The 27,984-nt window shown below is 43.8% G+C and overlaps 1 long non-coding RNA gene across 1 annotated transcript in view; it reads right to left on the bottom strand.

Annotated features, from left to right (window-relative positions):
- Positions 1-3,895: 3,895 nt before the first annotated feature.
- Positions 3,896-27,984, bottom strand: part of LOC131924399 (uncharacterized) — a 148,590-nt gene continuing 124,501 nt past the window's right edge. The window contains exon 4 of the long non-coding RNA XR_009382885.1: positions 3,896-3,961. This is a non-coding gene — a long non-coding RNA (uncharacterized LOC131924399). The remainder of the gene's footprint in view (positions 3,962-27,984) is intronic.

Raw genomic sequence — 27,984 nt, 5'->3', positions numbered from 1 at the left:
GCTACATCAGTAGTCTAACTGAAACGTGAAATGGTGAGTTCCAGATTCAGTAAAAGACCCTAGCTCAAAACTTAAGATGGGGCCAGGCATGGTAGCACACGTCTTTAATCTCAGCACTCAAAAGGCAGAGGCAGGCAACTCTCTGTGAGTTCAAGGGCAGCCTGGTCTACACAGAGAGTTCCAGGATACCCAAATCTACATAATAGAGACCCTGTCTCACCCCTCAACTCCCCACAAAAAAAGATGGACAGTATAGAGGATATCAACATTAATCAATCTCTCAGCTCCACACATGCATGCATGCATGAGTAGGCATGTACAGGCCAGTACATACACACACACACACACACACACACACACACACACACACACACACACACCACACACACACACACACACACACACACACACACACACACACACACACAAAATGATTCTGTGTCCATGGTGATAGTGAAGGGTAGTTAGTTAGAAAAAAAATTTTTTAAAGAAACCATTCTATTACTAACAACAGAATACATGAATGAAAAACAAAGTCCTAAAATTTAATTTCAATAAAAGACACTGATTTTCTCCCTGCACAGATAAAAGTATGGGGGGGGATATTAGTTTGCTTTTTAGCAAATGCTAAACATTTAAATAAAATGACCCCATGGAATAACAGGAATCCGCTTTTTATTGTCCAAAGTCTTTCTGTGACACTCTATTGGTAGAATGACAGTGATTTCTGAATGAAGGAACAGACAACTGGATTTTCCTATTCCTGAATGCAACATTCCAAATGAGAATGTGCCAGAAATCGTCCAACAGCATGGAAGCTTTTTACAATACTTTTTTTTTTTTTTTTTTTTTGGTTTTTCGAGACAGGGTTTCTCTGTGTAGCTTTGCGCCTTTTTCCTGGGACTCACTTGGTAGCCCAGGCTGGCCTCGAACTCACAGAGATCCGCCTGGCTCTGCCTCCCGAGTGCTGGGATTAAAGGCGTGCGCCACCACCGCCCGGCCTTACAATACTTTTATAATACACACATCAAATGACTTACGTTTTGTCAAGAATGCTAAGACACTGTGGCTAGAGAGATGGCTTGAGGGTTGAGAGCTCTTGCTCTTGGCAGCTCTTGCAAAGGACCCGGGTTTGGTTTCCAGCATCCAATGGTGGCTCACAATTGGCTGTAACTCCAGTTCCAAGGAATTTGATACCCTCCTTCTGGCCTCTGTGGGCACCAGGCACACATGTGGACAGACAGGCATGCAGGGAAAACACTAGTACACACAAAACTACAACAACAAAACAAAACCAACACTGAAAGAATGATACGACAGGACCTCTAAGACCCAGCACTGGGTCACCAAGGCAACAAGGACAACGAGGATCATGAGGAGGCTCCCAGTGACACAGGAGCTGTTGTGGAAGATGGCTGCAGTCGGCCTGGAGAAGTCTCTTCTACAACACCTGTCCCAATAAGAGCAGTAGGAAGACAGAGCAGTCAGTTTAGAAGGCCCGGAAGGAAGCTGTGCAGGCCAACAGCTCCTGGTGCAGTGCAGAGAAACGCTCAGATGAAGCTTGCCAAAGCCTGTGCCCCAACACAGGGCCAAGACTACTGAAGGGAACAGACTCCTGGGTAACAGGACCCTGTGAGATTTCAAGCCTGCACAGGATGAGAGCAGGACAGAAAGTGAGCTGAGCAGCAGACCGGAAAGCTGAGGGAAGAGCTCTGGAGGGTAAGCAAGATAAAAGCTGTCACTGCATGGATTCAGACCCACTGACTAACAGAAGGCTAAAGCATGTTATAATACATGCGACCGGGATGCTTACTAACATACCTTTGAAAATGTTTGTAGTGGCTTCACAGAAAATGCCCCCAAGAGGAGTGGCACTATTAGGAGGTGTGGCTTTGTTGAAGTGAGTGTGGCCTTTTTGGAGAAAGTATGTCACTGTGGAGGATGGCTTTGAGGTCTCATATATGCTCAAGCCACACCCAGTGTCTCAGTTCACTTCCTGCTGTCCTCAAATCAAGATGTAAGCTTCTTCTCCACTCTCAGCTCCTTCTCTAGCACCATGTCTGCCTGCATGCCACCATGTCCCACCATGATGATAATGGACTAAATCTCTGAAACTAAGCCACTCCAATTAAATATTTTCCTTTCTAAGAGTTGCCATGGTCATGGTGTCTCTTCACAGCAATAGAAACCCTACCTAAGACAGTGTCTATGACAGAAACCACAGCCTTACATTGACTTTGCATCTCTTCTAAACTTCCTGTACAGTCAGTGTACGACATCTGCATTTTTTGTAAGTTAAAAAGCACACCAGTCAGGCCTGGTGGAGCACAGCTGCAATCCCAGTGGAAGGTGGAGACAGCAATATCAGGGTTCAAGGCCAGCCTCAACTATATAACAAGGTCAAAGCCAGCCTCAGATACACAAGACTCATCTCAACAGAAAGCAAAAGCATATAAAATGCATGAGATACACATGTGGTAAAAGTACAAATACATGAGAATAATAAGGAGTAAAAGCAGAGTAATGGTTCCCTAGGGGCAGAGAAAGAGAGTACGCTTTTTAACTGCTTGATACAATTGTCAAAATTCTCATGTGCTCCGGAGGGATGAATGGATATTTGTTATAATCTTCCTCACACCACTTTTATATGTGAAGCAAATATAATTTTTGAAGAACAAAAACAAATGTTAAAAACATGAGCCTACTTTGTTCTGGGAAAACAGAACAGGTCCATACTGCCTGCAGCCACGTTTTTCGAGAACATGGCTCATGCCTGTGGCCTAAGACCCTTTCTAGCATCCATGGCCAGCTGAGTAAGAGGCAAAAGCTTCTGGGTGAACATGAAAAAGAGAGGGAAGCTGACAGCGCTGTCTTTATGGTCACGTTTTTTCATACGCACTCACTACAGCTAACTCCTGCTGAGAGTGGAGAGGATGCCAGTCAGCACCAGCACTGTGCCAGGTTACTTTAATGGTATTACTGTGCCTTGCTTTCCAATTACTCCCACATTCCCTAGGGGAAACTAATGGATTACTAAAAATAAAATGGGGATTAAGTGAATCATTCGGATGTTTTGGCTTCCAACTCAAACTGGCTTTAACACAAAGGAAATGGATTGGCTCAAATGCTGGATGTCCCAAGAAGGGACAGGCTTCAGAGCTGGTTGCCCTGGATTCTGGACTCTGTCTTCCACCCTGTGTGGCTTTCTTGCTCAGTGTGGGAGCCAGCAGTCCGAAGCCACTAGACCTCACACCAGCACACAGTGACACCCAGAGAAAGGCACAAGTTTCCCTGAGTTCTGTCCTAAGTATGAGAAGACTTTTGCCAGAAGCTCCAGGCATGCCTGCTGAAGGGTCTCAAAGCTAGAACAGGAGTGGAGGGCTGTTCCTGAGACCATCTTCCCGGCTAGGCATTGCCCGAGAGTGGACGATGGAGCCAGAGTCAGTGAACCAGTTGTGGACAAGCAGCATAGGACTTCAGCTCACCAGAACCTACCTTCCAACTGCAGTCAATTTCTCAGACTCCTAACACAGGGAACAGATGGTACATGGGAGATGGTGCAGCCCTAATGCCCATTCTGCTGACCACTACAGGAAGTAGTCCAGACAAATAATGTGTGTACAGGAACATGAAAGAAATGACTATCATGATGTATTTGTATATAAAGCTAAAAAGTCAAACCCCAGAAGATCAAGTGAACTGACCCTTTGACAAGGGGGAACTAAGTGTTTTCCTTGCTTTTATATTTCTCTCTCTGCAATCAGAAACTCAAAACATACAGCCAGGGCGTAACTGAAGTGATGGTCCACTTGACCGTATGCATCTAGGAGTTCCATCCCCAGGAATTCAAACACAGGAGCCAACACTTTGCAATAAAGGACAGCATGGTTACTTACTGTATTCTGGTGCCATGATCGCAGACTTAAGTCAGCAACATCCACACGAACGACGTATACATAACCTGCAAACAGAGAAGAGAAGCTTTGTAAGAGCACAAGAAATGTCACTAAGACTACAATGTTCATAATCTTGACAAAGGACTTATCTTTCAAGTGGACAGGCTAGCCTTCCTGGAGGAAGCAGCATTAATTAGGTTAGATCAGAGGTGTCCACAATATTGCAGCATTATAAATATTTCTAAGACCATCTGCATCAACTGTAAATGGAACTTTTGCTTTGTTTTGGGGGTGGGGGGGTAGGGTCTCTCTACATTGTCCTGGCTGTTCTGGAACTCACTATGTAGGCCAGGATGGCCTTGAACTCAGAGACATCCTCCTCTGCCTCTGGAGTGCTGGGGTTAAAGGTGTGTGCTACTACCCCCAGCCTTGGGCTTCATTTTTTTTTTAAACTTTAATTTTATTTATGTATCTGTGTCTGTGTTTAGTACACGTGCTTGTGGGTGCCCCTGAAGGCCAGAAAGAGGCACTGGATCCCCTGAAGCTGGAGTTACAGGAGGTTGTGAGCTGATGTGAGTGCTGGGAACAGAATGAGTCTCTATAAGAGCAGCAAGGGCTCCTAACTGCTGAGCTGATTCTCCTGCTCTAGACCCAAATATCAAAAACCAAAATAAGCAACACATTTCAATTGAGTAATATATCTCTGGATTTCTAAACAAAAATGGAAAAATATTAAATGGACCTCAAACATTATGTAGCTTTAAAAGAAAATTCTAAGAAGATAAGCATGTTAGCTTGACCTCTACAACACTCAATCTATTCCCGATATAACATAAAGTTGGATAAATCAACTTCGATTTCTCAATCTCTAAACTCAAGGATCTGAGGAAATAGTCCTGAGCAGAAAAAATGCACACATCTGCTTCAACCAAGACTCTTGGACACTGGAATGGCTTTTCATAGCCACAAATGAAATATAAAAGTGCCATCCTTGCCCAGCCTGGAGATCTAGTAACAGTACAGCAGGTGCCCGCCTTGGTGGCAGCAATTTGGGAGGCTGAGGAGTTTGAGGTCAGCATAGGTAACATTGCAACAAACACAGGAAACATTAATGAAATCATCAAAACACAATAGCAACTCACACTCTCAATTAAAGGGCCTTGTGACAGTTAGCTTTAATGTGAACTTTCCAGAACCGAGAATTACCTGAAAAGAAAGTTTGAATTGCGCCATTATTTGGAAGAGACTGGCTTGTGGGCATGTCTGTGGGCATGCTGTGTCTTAACTGTAAACTGATAATGGAACACAGCCCACTGTAGGCGACACCATCCCTGTGCAAGGAGCTCTAAACTATATAGAACAAGAAAAGGCTAGAGGAGAGGAGAAGCAGGGAGACTGGGTGCATTCATTTCTCTCTGCTCTTGAGTGTGGTGCAGAGTGGTGAGGTGTGGTGCAGTGCGGATGAGGTGTGGTGCAGTGTGGTGAGGTATGGTGCAGTATGGTGCAGTGTGGTGCACAGTGGTGAGGTGTGGTGCAGTGCGGATGAGGTGTGGTGCAGTGTGGATGAGGTGTGGTACAGTGTGGTGAGGTATGGTGCAGTATGGTGCAGTGTGGTGCAGTGTGGTGTACAGTGGTGAGGTGTGGTGCAGTGCGGATGAGGTGTGGTACAGTGTGGTGAGGTATGGTGCAGTATGGTGCAGTATGGTACAGTGTGGTGCACAGTGGTGAGGTGTGGTGCAGTGCGGATGAGGTGTGGTACAGTGTGGTGAGGTGTGGTGCAGTGTGGTGAGGTGTGGTGCAGTGCGGGTGAGGTGTGGTACAGTGTGGTGAGGTGTGGTGCACTGTGGTGAGGTGTGGTGCAGTGTGGTACAGTGTGGTGAGGTGTGGTGCAGTGTGGTGCAGTACAGTACAGTGCAGTGTGGTGAGGTGTAGTGCGGTGTGGTGAGGTGTGGTGCGGTGAGGTGTGGTGCGGTGAGGTGTGGTGCGGTGTGGTGCGGTGTGGTGAGGTGTGGTGCAGTGTGGCTAGGTGTGGTGAGGTGTAGTGAGGTGTGGTGCAGTGTGGTGAGGTGTGGTGCAGTGCAGTGCTGTGCCATGTGGTCATGCCATGTGGTGTGTCTTGTTGCATTATTAATGGTTTGTTAACAAATAAAAAATAAAAAGTTTGCAGAGTTGTGAAAGGGAAACTGGAAGCCCCAATATAGAAGATGAAATTTGCATCAACACACCTACCCACCACCAAAGAACTCATTCCAAATACATGAAGAATTGTCATAAATAAGACAGACAATAAAAGGACAGGCCACCAAATAGAACCTCAAAATGGCCAGTATGCATCTGGAAACACACCCAGCTTCATCCATCACTATGGAAACACAAGTAAAACTGTAATGGTATTCCACCACAAGGTATAGGTCATAACGGCTAAAACATGAAACTCAGACCATATTATGTATGAGATGAAATTCCCAGAAAAAACAAAGCCACACCGTGTTATGGATTCCACAAGGCTGGCTGACTAATTAGAAACTTTGTGGAGAGTTGGGGTGTTACAGATACAGGGCTAAATTACTTTGGGCTGCCTTTAATCTCTCTCCTTAATGGCCACCTACTGCCCACCTCTGCCTGACCTTCCATTTGACTAGCAGGGGAAACCTTCCAGACTGTATCAAGAGGCCAGCAGCTTTTGCCAGCCCCAAGCCAAGAATGTCCTCAGACAGCACCCGAGCCTTACAAGGGAGACTCCCTCTTCTGCACCCCCATACCTGAGTTCTCACCAACGTATCTGAAACGTGCCTTGATTTAGCGCTTTCCTTTGATCTGTAACACTCCATGAAACTGTCACCACACTGGAGCAGGTGTCCTGGGGCCATGTGAACCTGTGTTCCTAAGCCATATTCATTATTCTTTGGCTCAAGAATAAACTACCTCTCCCTCTCCTTGAGGTGACAGCTGTGTCCGCATCAGCAGACATCTTAGAATGTCAACAACTTAATTCTCATGACTGCGGTATGTGAAAACTGGAAACCTGTGTTAGTATCTAACAACACAGACTACAATAGACATCGCCCTGAGCAGCTATCTGCAAGCAATGCACACACAGGAGTCCCCAAGAAACTCTAGAAACATTCAAAGAAATAGTAATACTAATGGGCAGAACCTGGTAACAAACCCGGAACAGACACACAGTGGAGCCGTATACAGGAGGAAATCAATCAACTGACTCTATAAACGCCTAGACAGTGTGTTAGGATTTGCTGGCCATAAGGTCCTTGTCCTGTCTTTCTATCTAGCCCTCCTTTGAAGTACAAAAGCAGCGACAGATCATATGAGTTTGTCTATCCCAGTAAAATCTGATTTACAAAACCCGAGAGCCAATCTACACATTATAGTCTTGTCTGCTACAGTACAGGATGGGCGGGGGTGGACCAGAGCAATAATGCTGATGAATGTCATGTCTCCCAACCAGGTTCACACAGGAACCCAGACTCAGAGGAATACTACGTGATTCCTCTCTATGTTCAGAACAGGTAAGCTGAAGCAGGGAGCTAACACGGGGTTCCTTGAATTCGGAGCTATCTTCACAGGTGTTTGATCTGGGAAGATTGACTGTGGTGTCTGTCTCTGGTTCACCTGACTTCCTTCTGAACAGAAAGCAGAGCATAGCATCCTACAGTTATGTCAGGAAGATGGGCCACAGTAACCAGCGGCCCTCACACACCGCTGCAGTGAAGCCTGTGTCCTCAGCAGCTTCCCCAAGTCCCCACCTGAGTCTGAACGGGACACTACCTCTTCCCAGCTGCACACAGCACAGGGACAGCAGGAAGTGACTGTCATACAGAGGAGGAGGAAAAGCAGCAGGCAGGAGGGCACAGAGACCTGAAATAAGACCCCACACTTTAACATCACTTGCTGAAGGCCATACAGGATCCAAAGCAGCACGAGCAGCTGGGAAGGTCATTGATCCTGAGTCTGGCTGCAAGTAGTGACAACTTTAAAGCTCATAAGGCTTTTGAAAGACTGAAGCAAATGCATTTTCAGTACAACAGCGTCCAATCTACACAGGGCAGGAAATTTCGACTTTTCAAGTAAGAAACAAACCTGGCTTAGACTAGTCTTGACTTCTAAGCCTGTGTACTTTCAACAGCTTCTCTATCTTGAGTTCATCTCACCATTAAGTGTACTAATGCACGTTACCATGTTTAAACTTAATACTGTAATTTCCCAAGTGGTAAGCAAATGAGTAGGAGAGGTAGAGATTATGCAGAAGCCAGGGACCACAGACCACAGGCCTCACAGTGCGAACACATCTCATTCCAGCGGGGTTTTATCAAGGGTGAAATGAAAAGGAGAGGACAGCATGCCTGGAAGGGACTGAAGTCTGTTCAGTCTGCTGCAAAAGCGCACACCAGCAGGAGACTACAATACCCTGTAAGCTGGGCCAGGAGGACCAAGTCCTTGGGCATCTGAGTGGACTGGAAGCACGGGGACTCTGACCATCTGCTACCCTTCCTTGCAGCAAGCCTTCCACTGAAGCAGAAGACCTCCACTGCAGAGCTGTCACCCTCCTCGTGTGTCTCCCTCCCTCCCCAACCCTACCCCCCCCCCTCCGGGAATGCTCCTATCTCCAGAAAGACAGACACTAAGATCTGAGGAAGCTGGCTAAGTGGACCACGCCCAAGTTATTACCACTGCATCCCATTTCCTTTGACCTCGTTTCTTCTGAAGGATTCAGGGACACAGAAAACTTCTTTAAATACAGCTGTGTGTGTTCCTCTTGTTTATCTACCTTTCAGTATAGGAGCCTGAGCCATGAACATCGCAGCTGGTAGGAAAAAGCAATGTGTCTCCCAACAACAAAAACAGAAATGTTCAGAGTAGTGTGACCCCCCTGGCAGCCAAAAACTAGAGCCGGCTGTAATGTGTCCCCACATCAGGAAGACAAAAACAATCCATACTAGAATACAGTGACAGAGGAGGAAAGAGCACAGCCGCTTTCGGTCACTGCGGACATCTGCTCTCACGGTCACATGGTTCATTCATTCAGTTTAACCCTCGACTACCTTATTTCTGCTGCTGTCAATTACTGCCACTGTTAATATGCTAACTCAGTCTGCTGGAACTGGACAGTAAAAACTTCAAGACAGCCCATGGGTCATTTTGACACAATTCTATCATTTTCAAATCATTTCCTTACTTCCTGAAATCATGTTTCAAAGCTGCTGTCAGTACTCGTCTGTACTTTCCAACCTTGACAGCACACATTTCTCCAAAAGGGTTCCTTTCCCCAAGAACAGCATTTACAAATAAAAATCCAGCTGCAGGTGCAGTTATTGCTATTGAATACTTCTGGGCATGCTCACTGATGGAGAGAGAGGCCACGTATGCATGCGTGCTTTCTCATGCATTTATATTTCTACTCTATTCACCAATCTGTCATCTATTGTCCATCTGTCAGTCTATCATCCATCCATTATCTGTCAATCATCTATCACCTATCTATCATCTATCAGCTAGCTATAGCTACCTCTCTATCTTCTATCTACCTATCATAATAACCACAGCTGTTTTTAGAAACTCAATAAGCTGTGTATAAATCTTACTTTATAAGAAGAATACCAATTCTCCTAACAAAGCCAGGAAGACATTGGTCCTCCCTCCCAACTATTATTTACACACAGCAAGAATGTCAGATTAATGCAGAAACTGAATTATTTAATAATGGTACTTGTACACACCTGTTCATCCATGTGCAAATTAATCTGAATTCCCACTCTACCTTTTTATAAGAATAAATCCCAATTTAACCTAACTTGCATGTAAAAGGCAAGATTATAAAACTTTTAGTAGACAATAAAAGATACTTTATGGCTTCATAAAATATAAACAATACAAAACGGAAAGACCACAAGTACTAATAATAAACCCACTCAATATTATTATATGACAGAATTGTTTGAGGGTGACATGATAAAAATAACAAGTCATAAGCAACACCTGAGAAATGACTGCATGTGTAACTCCTAAACATGGAGGAGAGGCAGACAACCCAGGAGAAACCAGAAGATGCTGTGAAGAAAGGGAAACCAGGCCCTGACAGTGAGTGTCTTTCACAACTGGAGAAACTGGACAGGGTGGCAGACATTTTGCCTCACAGTCACAAAAACTGGAGTTCAAAGCTGAAACATCACCAAAAGCAAACAAACAAGAAACACCAAAAAGCAAACTAACTAGCAACCGGAGAAATATAAAAGGCACCTTCATATGCTTATCACGTGACTTAATTCTGAAAGTCAGGTGAGGGTGCCTGAAAGACGTACAAGAACAGATGCTCACATGCTCCTGTGCACAAAGGTGCAGACACGTGGGACGGACTCCTGGCTCTGTCCTATCATCCAGCAACTTCACCCTCACATTTCTGCTACGGGAAGGCAAGTGCATAAAAGCGGCAAACTACCCAAATCCCAACAGCAGAACTTCCAGAAAGCAAAGTGGATTTTAACAGTGAACTATGAAGCTGAATGTACCGTGTTAGAATCTAAAAGGACAGAGCCCTGAAATTATCATAACCTAAAAAATAAAAGAAAAATTTTAATTGTTCAACAAAGGTTATGTTTTCACCAAACGAAATTAAACACAACTGAAGATCTCACTCATTATTTATTGAAGAAGATTCTTAAATTCCCGGAGTCAAGGGGCTGGAGAGGTGGCTCAGAGGTTAAGAGCACTGGCTGCTCTTCCAGAGTTCAATTCCCAGCAACCACATGGTGGCTCACAACCATCTATAATGAGATCTGGTGCCCTCTTCTGGCCTGCAGTGGTAGAATGTGCAGGTAGAATACTGTATACATAATAAATAAATAAAATCTTAAAAACAAAAATTCCCGGAGTCGGGTCGCAACACTGAAGAAAGCTTCTTCCACACTTACAGGTAGGTATTAGATTTTGTTTGTTGGCCACAAACGAGGTACAAATGTACTACAGAAATTAGAAGAGTATAACTTCTCAAACCAAGAGAACTAGATTACAAAGACACACATACACTGAGACAGGTCCCCAAATCCTCTCTGTGACCCAGAGCTCAATGTCCAGTGTGAGTTTCAGTACACAGAAAATGAACTGTTGAAACATGTCCACCATCATTTAGAGGGACAGGCACCAACGACTGTTCAGGGTTGGCTCCAAGGATAAGGCTGGCGGTTTAAAAGCAGGGCAAGAAGAGCCACTCTGAGATGCATGAAGATCACTAAGTTTCTGCTTTGAAGAAGGCCCATGAGGTCGGGTGAACCGTGTTTGAATGAATCCTGCTGGGAGTGGAACACGCTTGCCTAAATGTAGTACTGGCAAATCCTACAACTCAGCAATTTGGATTGATCATGGCCTGAACTCACTTATGCCAAGGGAAGCTAAGAGCCAGGCGATCCAACCACTGTAGGCTGAAGGCCTCAGTGAGGGACTCTGATGGTGCCAACAGTATATCCATAAAAGTCCAAGTAAAAGAAGGCTGACAGACAACCCCACAAGGCCCCTTTAAAGGGGGGACTGAACTCTACACGGCTTCTTTAAACAGGCTATCTTTAAAAAGAAGAAAACCTCAGTCTCAGAGGAACTGCGGTGACCTTCATGGACAGTGAAGGAGACACAGCAAGAGAAATCCTTCACTCAAGTTAACAGACTTCAAAGAGAACTAAGGAGGAAAGCACCTGGTGCGATCGGATGCTAGCTGTCTTTCTGTGAGCCACAAGGTCTAACTGGCACAGGAGCCTGGCCACCAAGAGACTAGGTAACACTCAGCAGCCAAAAGCACACCCTAACGCAAAGGTTTCTCGGACCCTTTAAAGGGAACAGATGCTAGTAATTTGAAAGAATTATAAGCCACATATTTCAATTTGGCATCAAAGGTAGTATTTTTCTTGGGTTTAAATGACTGTATGATGGTGTTCAGAAGTGAGATGATTACGGGCCGTATTTTATACATGTGACAGTAGGTACACAATCCCAAGACAGATGGGAGTTACGCAGACACATCAGTGGCAGCCCGGATGAGTCACCTCTAAGTCGTCCTGTTTGCCTTCTAGCAGCAATGCTTCGAAAAGTGCAACCCCACGGCCGCAGAAGAAGTTTCCACTGCTAAGAAGAGGTGACAGCTTTGCTTAAAAAGAAGCAATTATTCAGGTTAACCAAAGGGATGAACTGTTACGGAATACACTAGAGGATGTTTTGGCAAACCATTAGTTCTTATTCTCAAGGGTACACAGTAAGTATCAGCCAAACAGTCATTGAATTTATTAATGTGATTAGGTACAGGAATTCTCCATCTTTCTTTCAGAACACATGAATAAATCAGAAGGCAATGTTTGCTTTCCTCTCTACAGTAACAACTGTACGTTTGGCCTGAATTCTAAATAATCAGGTTCTTTATGAAAAATTTGAAATCCAGCCAATATACAAATCTCACTAAAAATAAGCATGAAGAAACAGGCTCAAATCATAACTGCCCTGTTTATTCAAGTAGGTGGATGTCTCTCAGGAAAGCTGGGTAACAGCACTGTTTATGTTCTATGGTCAGCAAAACACACAGCTGCTAAATGCTCGGGGCATGACCAGTCAGTGTGCTGGCTGAGGGTGTCAGCATTTCAAGTCTAAACCCCAGGGATTTCCTACCCAATCACACAGTGTCTTTCTACCCTGATCAGGGATGGGCTAGATATGATTGTTAGTTTCATGTATTAACTTGGCCAGCATATAGTACTCAGTTACTTGGTCAAATACGAATCAAGGATTTTTGGCAAAACTCATTAATAATGTGAGTGTCCTCGACATATGATATCCTTGGTTCCCAGTAGAGCAAACAGAAGAGCAGAAACCCACTAATCTAGATGTTGGGATGAAGGTGATGTTTTAGATGTGGCTAACACTGACAACAGTAAAGATTACCACAAGTTATGTGGCTGGCCCTCCTCCAATTCAATCTTCTCAAAGACCAGCAAAGGCCCCAAAGGGCAAAGGGGTCCTGCCTTGCATTTGCACCACGGCCTGCCTGAGCGGACCACCCCAAAACCTATCAAATCAATCCACATATTCCTATACAAATATGCCCTCTCATACATACAACTACTAGTTCTGTTTTTCTAACACAGTTTCACTGGTAACACTGAGTAAAAAGAAAAACTGCTTCTTCTGCTCACACCCCAACTAATTCCAGCACCCTATGTGTGAGCGTTGTCCCTACCAACCAATTCCCCAATTTTTGGCACCCAGTGGATACCCATCCCACAATTAATTCAATGCTCATCTTGTGCATTTGGCATCGGCTTAGAAATCATAAGTTCACGTTCCCACAACACTGCTCCCATTTCACATGCCACATGTGAGGCTAGTTCTCTGTACTACTGACAGGTGTGTTATGTAAACTGGGGCTCCACAATCCCCTCCTAGGGTTTAGCAATTTCTTAGAATGGCTCCCGGGCTCGGGAAAGCAATTCTTCAATTATCAGTTTGTTACAAAGGGTACAAGTGAGAAAAGGCCAAATGGAAGAGATGACAGGATGCTGGGCAGAGAGAAGCACTCTCCCTACGCCTTCATTTGTTCAACAGCCCAGAAACCGTCTTCCGGGGATTTTTACAGAGGCTGGGGCTTCATCGTGTAGGCTTTATGGACCAGGTGTGAGTGACTAAATCACTGGCCATGAGTGATTAGCAATCCAACCTCTACAAAGCCACATGGTTTATTCCTCCAGTAACTAGACCCGTTTTGGAGCAGATACCAGTCAGCAAGTAAACATACACAAAGATCTTTAATACTCTTGAACTGAACTGTCTTAGACACTTGTGTTAGAAAATTCTAAGAGAGTATATGGGTACTGACTTAGACCAATGACCCCTTATGAGAGGATGAACCTTCAAACAAATTTCCCTGGTAGAACGTAGAGGAACCAGACAGAACACAGAGCAGGTACTGGTACCCTGAGAAGAGTCTTGACAACAAAGACCCTGATGACTGCATACCAGAGATGAGAAATGAACTATCCTTGAGCATTCTGAGCAGTGGAGGGAAGCAGGATGCAGGCAATATGGAAGAGGGTAACTAGTAGCTGGGGTGGTCAGGGTATGGGGCCGGAGATTTGATCCGTAAGTTAAGAGTACCTGTTGCTCTTGCAGAGGATCTAGATTCGATTCCCAACACCCACATGGTAGCTCACAGCCATCTGTAACTCTAGTCTGAGGGCATCCAATGTTCTCTCTCCTGACTTCTGCAGGCATCAGGCACACACTGTCTTTGTCTTTGATTTTTTGCTCAGTAGAAAACTATTTGTCTTATAGTTTATTACGTTTAGATAAAAGTGCAGGCAAAACACTCATACACATAAAATAACCTTAAAAAGTAAAGGTTGAAAAAATGTTAGATAATAAAACTAACAGAATGATAGTCTGTAGAGAGAAAAACTGAAACTAGGAATGGAAAGGAAGCTGGAGAAATAGTTCTTGTATTGTAGCCCTGGCTAACATGGAACTCACTGCGTACACCAGGGGCTGGCCTCAAGCTCATAGGGACTCATCCACCTGTGATGCAATTAAAGGTGTGCACCACCACCCCAAGTTTGTTCCCATTTTCTTAAAGACACAATGACAGAAAACATCCCCAGAAGTATACTTCACCAAGAAGGAACCCAAGTGTTGAAGTGAAAGCTCCATGTACTGTCACTGGAAAAGCTGGAGTGCTCCAGCTAAACCAGAAATGAAACTACTGAACTGGAGCAGCAAATGTTTATCACGGCGCTAAAAGTGTTCTCTCTCCACTTCAACACTACTCAAATAAGATATGTCCTAGGACACTCTCATCTCAGCACTGCCTAGCTTCTGAAAGCCACACTTTTATTCTGAAATATATATATATGTTGTAGCTTCCCAGGGAATAAAGTCTAGCATCTCCCTGTCTTTACAACCTCCTTGTTCATGTTACTTAGGTAACAACCACAGAAAACAAAAAGGAATAAATATCTGGCATATGCAATTTCAAGCTACTTTATTTTTGATTTATAAAAATATAAAAGATGCATTTCATTAGACTACCGATCCTGTAATTAAATGATATTCATGACCCTTATTCAACAGTTTATTAATACTCAAAACTGAAGAACATGAATCCTGCACACTACACCAATTTCATAGCATTCCACTGCCTGACCCTATGCTGCAGCACAGGAAAATACATCTGAGGGAGAAAAAAGACAACTAAGGCGCCACACTTTTATCTAAACATAGGAAACTATAGACAGATAGTTTTCTACTGAGCAAAAAATCAGAGGCAAAGACAGTTACAGCAGTAAACTTAGGGCTGGAGAGATGCCTCGGTGGTTAAGAGCACCGGCTGCTCTTCCAGAGGACTCACATGCTGGTTCCCAGCAGTCACATGGTGACTCACAACCACCTGTAACTCCAGGTATCCTTTCCAAATCAGGATTCTGGAAGTACCCAAGCTGAAATTGTGTGTACTACAGGTAAGCAGCCAGGCCCAAAGTAGCATTCTCAAGGCGGGGTTAAGATCCTCACCTCCGAGAGCTGTGGCACCATGCTCCTACCTGGTCCTCAGAAAGGCGGAGAGGTATACTGGCATTTTGGCAAGGCGCCAAGAAACCCCCCCCCCACCACCACCACACCAAACCCTATATTCACTCCAAGGGCAAAAATTTGAGTGTGTCAGAGGCCAAAGGGCCAGGCATAGCTACAAAAACTAACCCTGGAGCTTACTGTTACTTAAAAAAAAAAAAAAAAAAAAAACTTGGATGTTGAAAAAAATTGTTAATAAGGAAATCAAACTATCAACTAATAAATTTAATATATTCCTCCCCCAAGACTATTAGAAATTGCATTGTGAAATCAGCTTTTTAAATTGCCATGGTCCCTCTCCCCCATAACTAACTTCTAAGTGTGACCAAGTGATTTAACAATAAAACTTAGTAACTCTCAATATATACACATGGGTTCAACATCAAAGCCAAGTTAAGAAACTGTCAGAAAACCATCTAGCTCTACAGCTTTATAATTTATTTTTGCGTACACTGTTCTTAGGATAAAATCAGCCTATCAAACATGTAAGTCTGGATCTCCTCTTTCTAATTAACATTCTATACATCATCTGAAGCTAAACTTAGACAAAGTCCATCACACTGACATATATTAAGGAGGCCAGAGGCACGATAGCTAAAAATTTCAAGATCATTTTGTAATAAATTACAACTTTGTCCTATATGAAAAAAAAAGTATGCAATAAAATTTAAATTTTCTGGTGTGTGTTTAACCACAAAGTCTTCTGTAAGAAGTAGAGGAAATCAACATATCTAGCTATTTAATGTAAGCAATGGAATATGTTAGGAGAAATGAATGAACAGTCCTTGTCCTCAAGAACACTACAGCCCACAGAACCATGCTGGATGAAGAACAAGTAGATGCAGGACATGGTAAGTGTGTGGGGTGGGGGAGGGGTGTCCCATGAAGGCACAAGCAAAATCCTATTACTAATTAAACATACTAAGTCTAGTTAGATGTGTTCTGGTCCGGGAGAAAAATATTTTCTCTGAAATGGCTAGTTCACTAATAGTATGATCTTACTGGTACTTTATTTTGGTTCTTCAAAACATTTTTTAAACATTGATGGACTTCTATATTTAATAAAACCATAGTAGTTTATTCCCAGTTTAGTAGCCAAGATTCTTTTTTTCTGATCCTTTAAAATATTCAAAGTTCACCAAGGCCTTTGGAAGAGTAAAACCACAATAGTCAAATGCATGCATCAACCATTGAAGGTAGGAAGGTTCTGAATACCAGTTAAGAGCCAGGACTGAAAAACTGCACAGGCTTGTTAGTGTTCCAGGATGTGATTGGATACACAGCGGGGAAACGGGATTAGCAGATTTTCAAAATGATTTATGAAGTTAAAAATGCATAGGAAGGCCTACAACTGCTAAGTGCGTGTGTTTAAGAGTTTTCACCAATGTGACCCACCATGTAACTGCCACTCAATTAACAAACAGTACTCTGGCACCTCAGCAGGTCCTGGTGACTTCCAAAGCTGATGGCCCATAAGACTGCCAGCACCCCAGACTGCTTCTGCCCATTTCTGAACTGGTCAGGTACAGCAAGAGAAAAGGAACATTCACATCAAGTCATAACCAACACACCAAAGTATAATTCCCTGTGCTACTGATGAACAGTTCATTATTTTCTAACTTGAACATACAAATGCTGCTATGAAACTGGACATTCTCCTGGAGCACATGTGTGTGGCTTGCTGTTGGATCTGTACCCCTGGGAATGCAATTGCTATGTCAAAGGTTGGACCAAGATTTACTTCCAGGAACAACATGCCTAGTTAAGTTCACATGCTTCACAGCTAGATGAGTGGCCTGTCTTCCCTGCCCCACACCTGGGTGAGTGGCCCGTCTCACTTGCTAGTCTGTTAAAACTATAATGTTATATCATCATGACTCTAATTTGTACCTCCCTAATAAATGACTCTGAGGATATCTTTAGAAGTTTCTGGACTTAGCCAAATAAGCATCTTTCTGTGAGCTGCTTACTCAAGTCTTGGACTTCTCACTGTAGTTATGGGAGCATTATTCTTTCACATTCTTTATAAATTGTGGCTATGAGTCATGCAAATTTCTCTTTCTACTATGGTCTGCAATTTTGCTCTCTTAGCCTTTTTTTTTAATAAAGAGCTTTTTAATCTTAATGCCATTTGATTTACCAACTTCATATAGCTGATCTCAATGAAATTCAAATACTAATACCCATGTAAAATAAGAACATTACAGCTGAAGCATGAAATAGTTCAGTGGCAAAGTCAGATAGTCCAGTATGTTCTGTGTGTGGTTTCTACCTTCAGCACCAAAAGACACAGGTTCTTTGTACTAACTCAGTGGCATGTTCACAGCAGAAAGCTAACGACTCTAAACAAGTCCATACAATGTGTTTTGCAATTTTTAGTTTATTTAGTGCTATGGACTAAACCCAGAACTTCAAGTATGCAAATAGAGCAGATAACTGTTGTTTTTGTTGCTGCTGTTGATGGTGGTAGTGGGTGGTTTTTTTTTGTTTGTTCATTTGGTTTGGTTTGGTTTGGTTTTTTAAAGAACGTGATTTTTTTGTTTTGTTTTGTTTTTTAAAGAATGAGATTCCTGGGGACTGGAAGGATGGCTCAGTAGTCAAGAGCATTGCTATTCTTCCAGAGGACCCAAGTTCAATTCCCAGCACCCATGTCCAGCTCACAAGTGCCTGTAACAGCAGCTCAAGGGGATCTGACATCCTCTTCAAGCCTCCACAGGCACACACGCACAGACACACACACGCACAGACACACACACACACACAGACACACACACACACACACACACACAAAGCATATATACGTGCCCACACGATTTAGACATAAATACAACCTTTTTTTTCATCCTGGGAATTACCCTAGCGCGAAGAGAAGAGGAAGCAGATCCTGGTGTAGGGTGGGCACATCCCATGCTGTCACTGCAGTCATGGTAATTTCCATTTCTACTCATTTTAAACAAAATCCCTCAAAAGCAGGTTCTGCTCATTCATTATGAAGTCAGGAATCCAAGTAAACATGGAAAAAGGATCCCCTCAAAACGAATTATGGTCCTAAGATCTCCTAACTAAAATTAGACTAACGATAATGTGGTGGGGACCCAAACCTTTTCTATGACCACTGAAAGACGTGCAGGCCCAGTTCACATGCTGAGATGAGAACAAAACATTGAGAAACAGACTGATAACTTGTACTGTGCAGTTAACTGCCATGTTACGACGTGGTGACGTGTAGACAAGCTCTCCCTGACAGCATGTTCAGCAGCCAGTACTGAGCATACATCAGAGGAGTGATGAGCCCTGACCAGGGCGTACGGAGAAAGCATTTCCAGTCCTGTCCATGAAGCCACTAAACAAGCTTCATTTATACCAAGTACGTCCAATGACATAGCAAATGTGGGAAGAACCGGCTCCCTAGGATTTGATCACTTTATATGTTATAATGACACCACAGACACTCTAGTTGTCACAGAGTGTATTTGGCATCATACGTTTCTATATTAATGCTAATAATTCATATAGACCCTCTCCACTGAAAACTCTAAAGAGTTTGGAAGTATCCCATTGTTCAAAAGGCTTTTCTTTCCTTTTTTGAAACAGGGTCTTACTATGTAGATCAGGTTGCCCTAAAACTCAGAGACCCACCTGCCTCTGCCTCTGCCTCCCAAGTGCTGGGAGAAAAGGCATGTGCTACCACACCCAGCTCGTAAGAGGCTTTTCAACAAAACTTGCCGTATCAAATCATCAAAAATTGGTGTTAAGACCTTACAGAGAACTGAAAAGCTGTAGTTAAATAGGAAAAACAACAGCCTCCTTCTGCATTCTCAGTAACTAACTCACCAGGAAAGCTCCAACTGGAAGAGTCTACCCCCAGAGCACAGTGCAGAAAAACTGTGCCAAAGCCTAAGAGTGGGGAGACAAATTCCCCAAAGACAAAAGTACTGCCGCCTGGGGTTGCTCGACAGCACCCACATGCTCAAGGGCACCGGTGCCCGGGCGGCTGTGCCACGTTTCCTGGGCGGCAGGGTCTGGCTGGAGAAGCACAGCAGGGGCCTCATAGTTTGAGGACTTGACTCGGGCTGTTCTTCAGGACATCTCAATGAGTCTCAAACAGTTCTGACAGCTGACTCATCTGACAGCTAACTCACGAGTACCGCATAAAAGCAGTCAATCTGAAAGGAAGCGGGAGGGCCGAGATCTCACACCAACAACAGAAACATGGCCCTAGGAGAGGTAGGTGCAGCACCCACCACCAGCAGCCCTGCTATCCCAAACTCACAGGACAATTACAGTCCTAGCAGTGACCTCTGCTCTCAAGAAATGGACATCCTGGAGCTTCAAATAACTTTTCTCAGAAACTGTTCACAGAAAACCTAAAATGGAAGCTTCAACAAAGACAAAAGGATGATGAAAAAAATACATGAAAGATTCAAAATCACAAGCCACCGAGAAATGTAAATTAGAGCCATGGGGTGGCACTGTTCTGTACCCACTAGGATGGTTAAGCCAAAGCAAACAGGAGCTCTCACACAAACACGGTAGTGGCACACGGCACATGTGGCCTGAGCAGTCGGGAGCTCTCAGACAAGGCAGGGGCACATGGCACATGACCTGACCAGTCAGGAGCTCTCAACCACGATAGTGGCACATGGCACATGTAGCCTGAACAGTCGAGAGCTCTCAGACAAGGCAGGGGCACACGGCACATGTGGCCTGAGCAGTCGAGAGCTCTCAGACAAGGCAGGGGCACATGAACCATGTGGTGTGGCCACTCTTGAAAACAGCTTGGCATTTTTCTCTAATACAGAACTCAAAATCACGCACCTGCCTATCTCCTTAGAGAAACAAAAGCTAAGTGGATTGGTGGGGGGGAGGGGGGGTGGCAATAAACTCAAAAGAACGAGCACTTGCCTAGATTGGACAAGGCCCTGGGTTCAACCTAGAGAGCTATGAGAAAAAGTTTCTTTAAAAAAAAACCCTTGCCTGGATGTTTATGCAGTTCTGCTCCTAAGTACCCCAAACTGGAACCAACCCAAGTGTCCTTCAGTGGTGACTATACACCCTGTACATGTACAATAGGCCCAGTAATAAAAAGAAGCAAGCGATAGACATACACACAATCACTTGGATGAATTTCAAAGGCAAGGTAAGAGGAAGAAGGCAGTCTCGTTATACACTAGATGACTTCATTTATGACATTCTAAATTGTTAAATAACAGTATCAAAAGAAAAGAAGCCGGAAGTACAGACCAGGGATTGCCACTGGCTATGAAGGAACATGAGGGAGGATTTCAGATAGGAGGACTCTCTTAACTCACGTGACGGAAGGCAGAAGAACCTGCGTAAGTGATGACTGGCTGCCAGCTTAAAACTGCACAGTAATGCCAAAGCATTTCTTTTCCACTTGAACCCACCAGCACTGTTCATAGAAATAAAGCTACGAAAATGTGGCACACTTTAATATATATAAAAGACTATGTGGTAGCATTCTTACCACAATTGGCATTAAATAGCCTTTCAAAGATGGCAGCCGGAGTAGCTAGCTCAAGAACACAACAGGGCTCAGCAGGCACCGGGCCTGAGTGTCACAAGCAGCACTGTAGGAGAGAGACAGGGACAGACAGAAAGACAGTGGGCAGAGTGTGGGCTACTACACTCCTGTTAAGACAAAGCAGATTCTAAGGGGGAAAAAAATCACTAGACAACAAAGCAGAGAAATCTAATGATGGCGGGTCAGTGCAGCAGGGCAATTTAACACCTGTAGATAGGATGTAACAGAACTTCAAAGGAACGCAACTGCAGCAGACAATCTGAAAGGAGAGACGATTTCCCTAGAACTCAAGGCCTCAGGATCCACTTTAAGTAAATGATACAACCTTCAGGCCAAGCATGAAATAAAACGCAGGGGACTGTGTCCAAGCACTCTGCCATTCTGACCTGACAGCTATAGGGCAGTTCACCAGCAGGGCAGGACACACAGCTCAAGGCTGGGGGAACATATGCAATGTCACAAGGCAAGTCTCAATAAACTCTAAAGTCCTGGGCTAGTAGAAAATATCCAGTTCTATACCAAGAGGAGCCGGAAGAAAACACGAATTTCTGAATAATTCATTGGTCAAAAAACAATCAAAAGCAAAATTAAATTTGAACTCAATAATAACAATAAACTACATTTCAAATTCACAGGATATAGCTAATTCCGGTTCCAGAATTTATTTTTAAACAGAACAAAAGAAAGACCTCGACTCATCTCATTTAATAAACTAAACAATAATAATAGAGAAAATAGTAAAACCAAAAATTGTTTTGGAAAAAAAAGTCAGTCAAACTGACAAATTTTTACTCCTTAAACTCACCAAGAAACGAGGAAAAATTACAACAAAACAAAAGGGAACCCCACCCAGTCACCAAGTAGGGAAGAAGAGCACTGACTATTGACCTCACAGAAGCGTTCCAAGGGACCGGAGACCTTGCAGGACCCTCGTGCATCACTAGTCACACGGGATGAAAGGTGGAGTGAGGTAAGCAGTCCATGAGGCTGGTGGAGCTGACACAGGTGTGGCTATGGGGTGTGTGTGACCTGCCCTGTCTCTCCCTAGGCTATAAACCAGCTCCACAATAGCCTTTTCTAATCCTAATCAGCTCTCCAAGGCCCAGCCTCTCAACAGCACGATTAGATCTCTCTCCACCTTACCAAGGAGACGGGGTTCCGCCAGGATTTCAGAGGGGACAAGTCGCAGTCAGACCGTGCAGCCACCAAAAGAGGCAAGTGGCATGAAATCAAACTCACAGAAAAAGGTACCAAGAAGCGAGCATCACTGGTTCAAGAAGAGAAAATGAACAGATCTATAAAAAGAAACTGAATTAGTAATTAAAAATCTTTCCACACAGAAAAATCACAGGTCCAGATGGCTTTATTGGAGAATTCTATTACATCGTTAAAAAAGAAACAATCCAATACTTCACAAACTTCTGGAAAACACACTTCCAAGTCACCCTATGAACTCAATTTCACCCAACACCAAAGCAAGATAAAGACAGTACAATGCAGGCACGCACGCACGTGCTCGTGTGCACATGCGTGCTCTTGTGCACACACATCTACATGAGGGGTAGGAACACACACAACCCCCCTCCTTTTAGGATTATACAGTTAAAAACTGGAGCTCGGGTGAAGACTCGGAGGTGACGTGCTTCCTGTCTGAGCACAAGGACCTGAGTTCAGATGCCCAGCACCCACAAGCTGGGTGTGTTTGTAACTAACTACCTAACAGTAAGTTCCAGATTCACTGGGTGACCCTTTCTCAAAAAGATGGAGAACAGCTAGGAAAGCACCCAACATTGACCTCTGCCTTCACACACGCACACGCACACGCACACACATCTGCACACACAGGTACGTGAACATACACATTCTCAATTAAAACAAACCCTCAAAGGGAACTTCCTCGATCTGATGAAGAGAAATTCTATAAAAATCTACAAGAGCAAAGTCAATGGCAAAGGACTGGAAACCTCCTGTCACCAAGAACCAGACAAGGGCCACGGCCAGTACAAGGTACACTGAGTCAGCACTGGACCAGTTAGCACAAGATGGCAAACAGCAAAGTCAGGCAAACTTTAAAGGACTCCAGATTGGAGAGGAGCATATGAAAGCTGCCTGAGGTCTGCTTTCTAGACGGCCCATGCTATGCCAATCACTGACTCAGAGAACGCCTGTTTAAAGAAGGGCCTGTGTGCTTGATGTGTGGTAAATATTAAACACGGGCTTTCTTCAGTCAATACGATCAGTCATCCAGAGTGCAAAGTTCTTTAACTTAAAGAGTAACTAGGAAGAAGCTGCATACGCCACTTCAAACACTAAAGAAAACATTTGTTGAATTAAATAGCATTCCCCTTAAAACAGCTGACCACATTTCCAAGTACATACACACTGTAACTGTATCCTCATCAGTCTGAATACAATTATTTCGACTTTTCATCTTCAGTTTTGCTTGGAGAATGTGTGTAACTTTTGCTGCACTGCCCTGTAAAGCAATAATCCAACTGTTCATCTTAAGCTGTTTTCTCGGAAGAACTACTTTCACTTTGACACCTTGTCAAAGCACATTTTCAGAAGTGGGAGATATAAATCCATGTCCCCAGTCACCCTAGCAGTCAATTCAATTAATTTATTACTTCTGCAGAGCCACCGAAAGTAATAAATGCAAACACAGTACTAGATGGAGGCCAGCATCTCCCCAAGGAGACATTTCAGAGAGGCCAAAGAGGGAAGTATGGTGGACGCACACCTTGGAAGGGAACAGGACAAAGTCAACAGGACAAACAAAACCCATGTGTACGAATGGCATGCTTCCCCAAGGAAGTGAGCACAAGAAGAGCCTTCCCCGTTGTACAGTGAAGCCTGTCCTGGACTCACGGAACAAATGACCAGTTCTGAAACTCAGGAGCCCCAAGCAGCAAAACAACACAGCTTGGCAGTGACCCAGCTCCAGGACACAAGATCAACACTATTACAGTTTCTTACACGCTCCGCTAAGAAGCCTGGCCTTCAGAACTTCTAGAACATCAAGGAGATAGTGCTAGAATGTCCTGACACAGTCTGCAGTTCTACAGAATAGGAATAATTTCTATTGGGTCTTGTATGAGCACAATCCACATTCAAGGATGGTAAGACCTGCCCATCTCAACATCGACCACACAACTCACCAGCTCTGTCAAGCGCTCCCAGATATAGATGGTAAATAAGAGGAACATGCTGAGAACGTGGCCTGCAAACAACTCCCCACCTCCCCTCATAAATCACCAAGACGATCTCTTATACTGCTGGGAAAACACAGTTATACTGAAACTTCAAACTTCTGAACTAATAAAACCAACATTATGTTAGCACATTCTCTCCTGCCTCACCTCCCTTGAAACTTCAAGGGATCCACACTTGCTCCCTTTGCCAAATCCTTTCTGTAGCCATGCCATCAGGCTGCTAACCAGAAAACCCAAGCTAGCACACCACTTCTTTGCACTTCAGCCCTGAGTAGGGTGGCCAGCATTTCCCAAAGGGTCCAAACAAAGATCTTACTGGCAAGGGGGAGAGGCTGTGCCTATGCCGGCTTGTTGGTTCCTCACTATCGGACAGGTACAAACAAGAATGCTGACAGACACAGGCCAGCAGCAAACACCAGAGGATTTTCCTCAGAACACAGTCAGTCCTTTCTTCCTTACCTTGGAGTAGGGACAGAACCTGGGTCTCCACACAAGCTCAGGAGCACCTCCTCCACATCAAGTTCTGTTCAAGGTTAAGGGCATGCAATAGAGAGTAAGACAAGAGTGCTAGGCTTCCTCCAACCTAAGCTAGGTTAGGAAAGGGCTCTGAAATGCACCAAAATGGTAAAGCTACAGTTCGGGGCAGGTTGAGGATATGAGGTAGGGTAACCAATTCCTCTTTGTATTATATACATACTTCCCTAAAGCCATTCAAGGATCCTTTACATCTAACATCAAATCTCAAATTATTGACAGGATCCTAAAGCCTGTAGGACAATAGAGCAAATCTTCCAAATGTTGAGGCACTAACCCAAATACATACTCAGTGAGAACACCAAGCAAATGCTCATCATTCAAAATTTCTTTCATGTACAATTTTCTGGAAATGTAGTCTGCAAGGTTCTTGCTCATCTTGCTTATTTGTTCATTTGGTTTTTAATAAACATCGGTAGCTAAGGATATAGGACAGCAGAGAGAGCATACCCGGCATGTGTGAGGCCTTGGTCTATCATGACTGAAAATCAGTTTGTCATCAGCTGCTTCAACACTACCAAGGAAAACACATTCTCACCGCTTCCTGTTATGTGTAGAAACTTCCACACGGCAATTATCCTATTTGCTTCATATAATTGTATAAAACTATCGGGATCAGCCTTAATATTATACATCCCAGGAGCTCAGGAGAGAGAACTACTAATGGCGAGGACTATTTTCAGGAAATAGAATCTCAGCACACCGAGCTCTATAGTCCACTTGCTTTAATTCCTCTGGCCTAACATCCTTTATACACAGCTTCAGTTCTGTTCTCATGCCTAGCTCCTTTCTTGCCTGATTTCTCTCTACACTTATCTAAGTTCTATCTTAATTCTCTCATCTTTTTTTTTTTTTTTTTTTTTTGGTTTTTCGAGACAGGGTTTCTCTGTGTAGCTTTGCGCCTTTCCTGGGACTCACTTGGTAGCCCAGGCTGGCCTTGAACTCACAGAGATCCGCCTGGCTCTGCCTCCCGAGTGCTGGGATTAAAGGCGTGCGTCACCACCGCCCGGCTAATTCTCTCATCTTAATTCTGCCTCATCTAGGTCCTTTTCAGCTTGTTCTTACCCAGCTAGGACTTCCCCATCTGGCTCTTCCTCATCTTCCATCTCATTCCTCTAGTACTCTCTTCTAGCCCTTCAGTCTAGTTCTTCCCCATCTCAGTTTGTTCCTCCCAAGTTCTTACCCATCTAGTTCTTCCATTCTCTTTTCTCTTCTCGGTCCTTGTGCCCTGGAAGTCCTGGTATATAAAACCAGGCTTCCAGGGTCAAACGGAGGGGTGATAAGAATCACACTGAGAGGCAATAACTGTTAATTATCATTTGCAACCCAAAAGGGAAGTGACCAATGGGGAAATGAATTAACTAAAAGCTAAATTCAGGTAATATCTAAGAAGAGGGAGTCTTATGTGCTCAACTATAGTCTTAAACATGATTAGTAGAAAATGTTAAGAATCTGTAAGTTTCTAGGTCAATGGGAGAAAATAAAACTGTCTTCTTTTTTCCTGTGGCTCATATCTCTCCAAGCTATCTGCCGTTTTTTCTGCAGGGTGGGGGAAAGTGTGCTCAGTCGTTAGGCAACCTGTGTACAGCTAGATGCCTCTGGTGATAGCTAAAGGGAGATCTGGAACTAGAGGTAAGGTTTGGGAAAGAAGGAAGTAAAGCTTAATTGGCACATCCGCCAGGCCTTCTCAAACAGGTATCCTGGATGCTTAAGTCTGTTCTTAGAGAGTACAGAGGTATCTCTGATAAGGTACTCTCCTCCATCTGTGGATGGACCTGGCCGGATGTTGCCAATGATGATAATTACAGGGAGCCTTGAACTGGGGTTCTGGCTGAGCATAGCTGTCAGCACAGAAAGTTATCTATATATTCCTAGAAGCGGTTAGGTAAGGAGTTAAAGGTCTATAAAGTTAGTAAGAATGTAAGAAAGGAGGGTCTGAGCTAAATTGTGTAAAGCTATTACTTAAGGTCCACCTGACCTAGGCGGTGTCTCCTTGTGGAATTTACCTTGAATCAGGAGACTTTCGTGTGAACTGTTATTACTGCTAGTCCTTGAAAGTGGCTAAGGGAGATATCTGATTCCAGAGAAAGCCTTTCCTGAGGCTGTTCTCCAAATACCTGGAATGTGTATGTCCAGAGAGTGATCAGTCCACACTGTTAGCCTTTCTTAAGGAAAAGTCAATTGGGAAAACTATGAAGGCACACATGATTTTCATAACAGAATACAGCTGATATATAACAAGCCAAATAACATCAAAAACTCCTTGGGATTTGGCTTCCTCTGGAGGAATTCCTTGATCCCTCCAGGTAGTGACTTTGCCATAACCAGCTGAGTTCCTATGATATGTTCCTGCGGCCCACAGCACATATCTTCCACTAACCCACATGTTTTGTGAAGATCATTTGGAGAAATACTATGTTCCCAGAGCTTAGGGTGATGCCTGACCAACAGGAGGGCTCAAGGAAAAAGCCAAACCAAACTAAGGCGAAAGAGGTTTGCCTCCAACTGCCACTCCAGTTTGAGAGTGCACCCAAAGACAGCTCAGTTTCCAAGAGTCACAGCTGGTTCTGTGACAGTGTCTGTTGCAATGAAGGTGTCACTGGAAAACAAAATCAAGACCGACTGCCGAGAACCAATTAGCAGTTGATACCTCCTTTCCAATAAGTCAGAAACGCACCGATAAGTGAATTTGCTTTCCTTTAGTTTTTAAACACGGATGCTCTACTTACTCAAAGGGAGATTCTGAGGACTGAAAAGGGATTTACTACTGGCAGTAAGTAACCTACAAAAACTGATTTTAAAAATAACAAGTTATATAAGCTCATTTCTCTTATTAGCAATAAACACCTCCATTCCTATTGAACCACTAACTGAAAATGTTCTCTGTAAGATGCATAAATTATTACTGGGTAGCTAATACTGAAGGCCACCTTTTCAAGAAAACTACGTTTTACAGATTTCACATTTATGTTATGAATGAAAAGCAGCTACTGAAAGCAAGTACTTAGCATCTAACTAGATACACAACAAATCAAAAGAAAACTGGAGACACCTTCACCATTGTTTCAGACAATGTCACTGTATGACAAGTCAATTGTAGTTAGTAAAGCATGGCGATCTTAAAGTTATCCTAAGGATGAAGTTATGTAATCCAAAAATATTCATAGTAGCCTATGTCAGAAACACACCA

This window comes from Peromyscus eremicus, chromosome 14, assembly GCF_949786415.1.
Source record: "Peromyscus eremicus chromosome 14, PerEre_H2_v1, whole genome shotgun sequence".
In the NCBI taxonomy this organism is placed as follows: Eukaryota; Metazoa; Chordata; class Mammalia; order Rodentia; family Cricetidae; genus Peromyscus; species Peromyscus eremicus.
The sequence above is the reverse complement of the archived record's forward strand: the minus strand, read 5'-3'. Positions and strand labels throughout refer to the sequence as shown.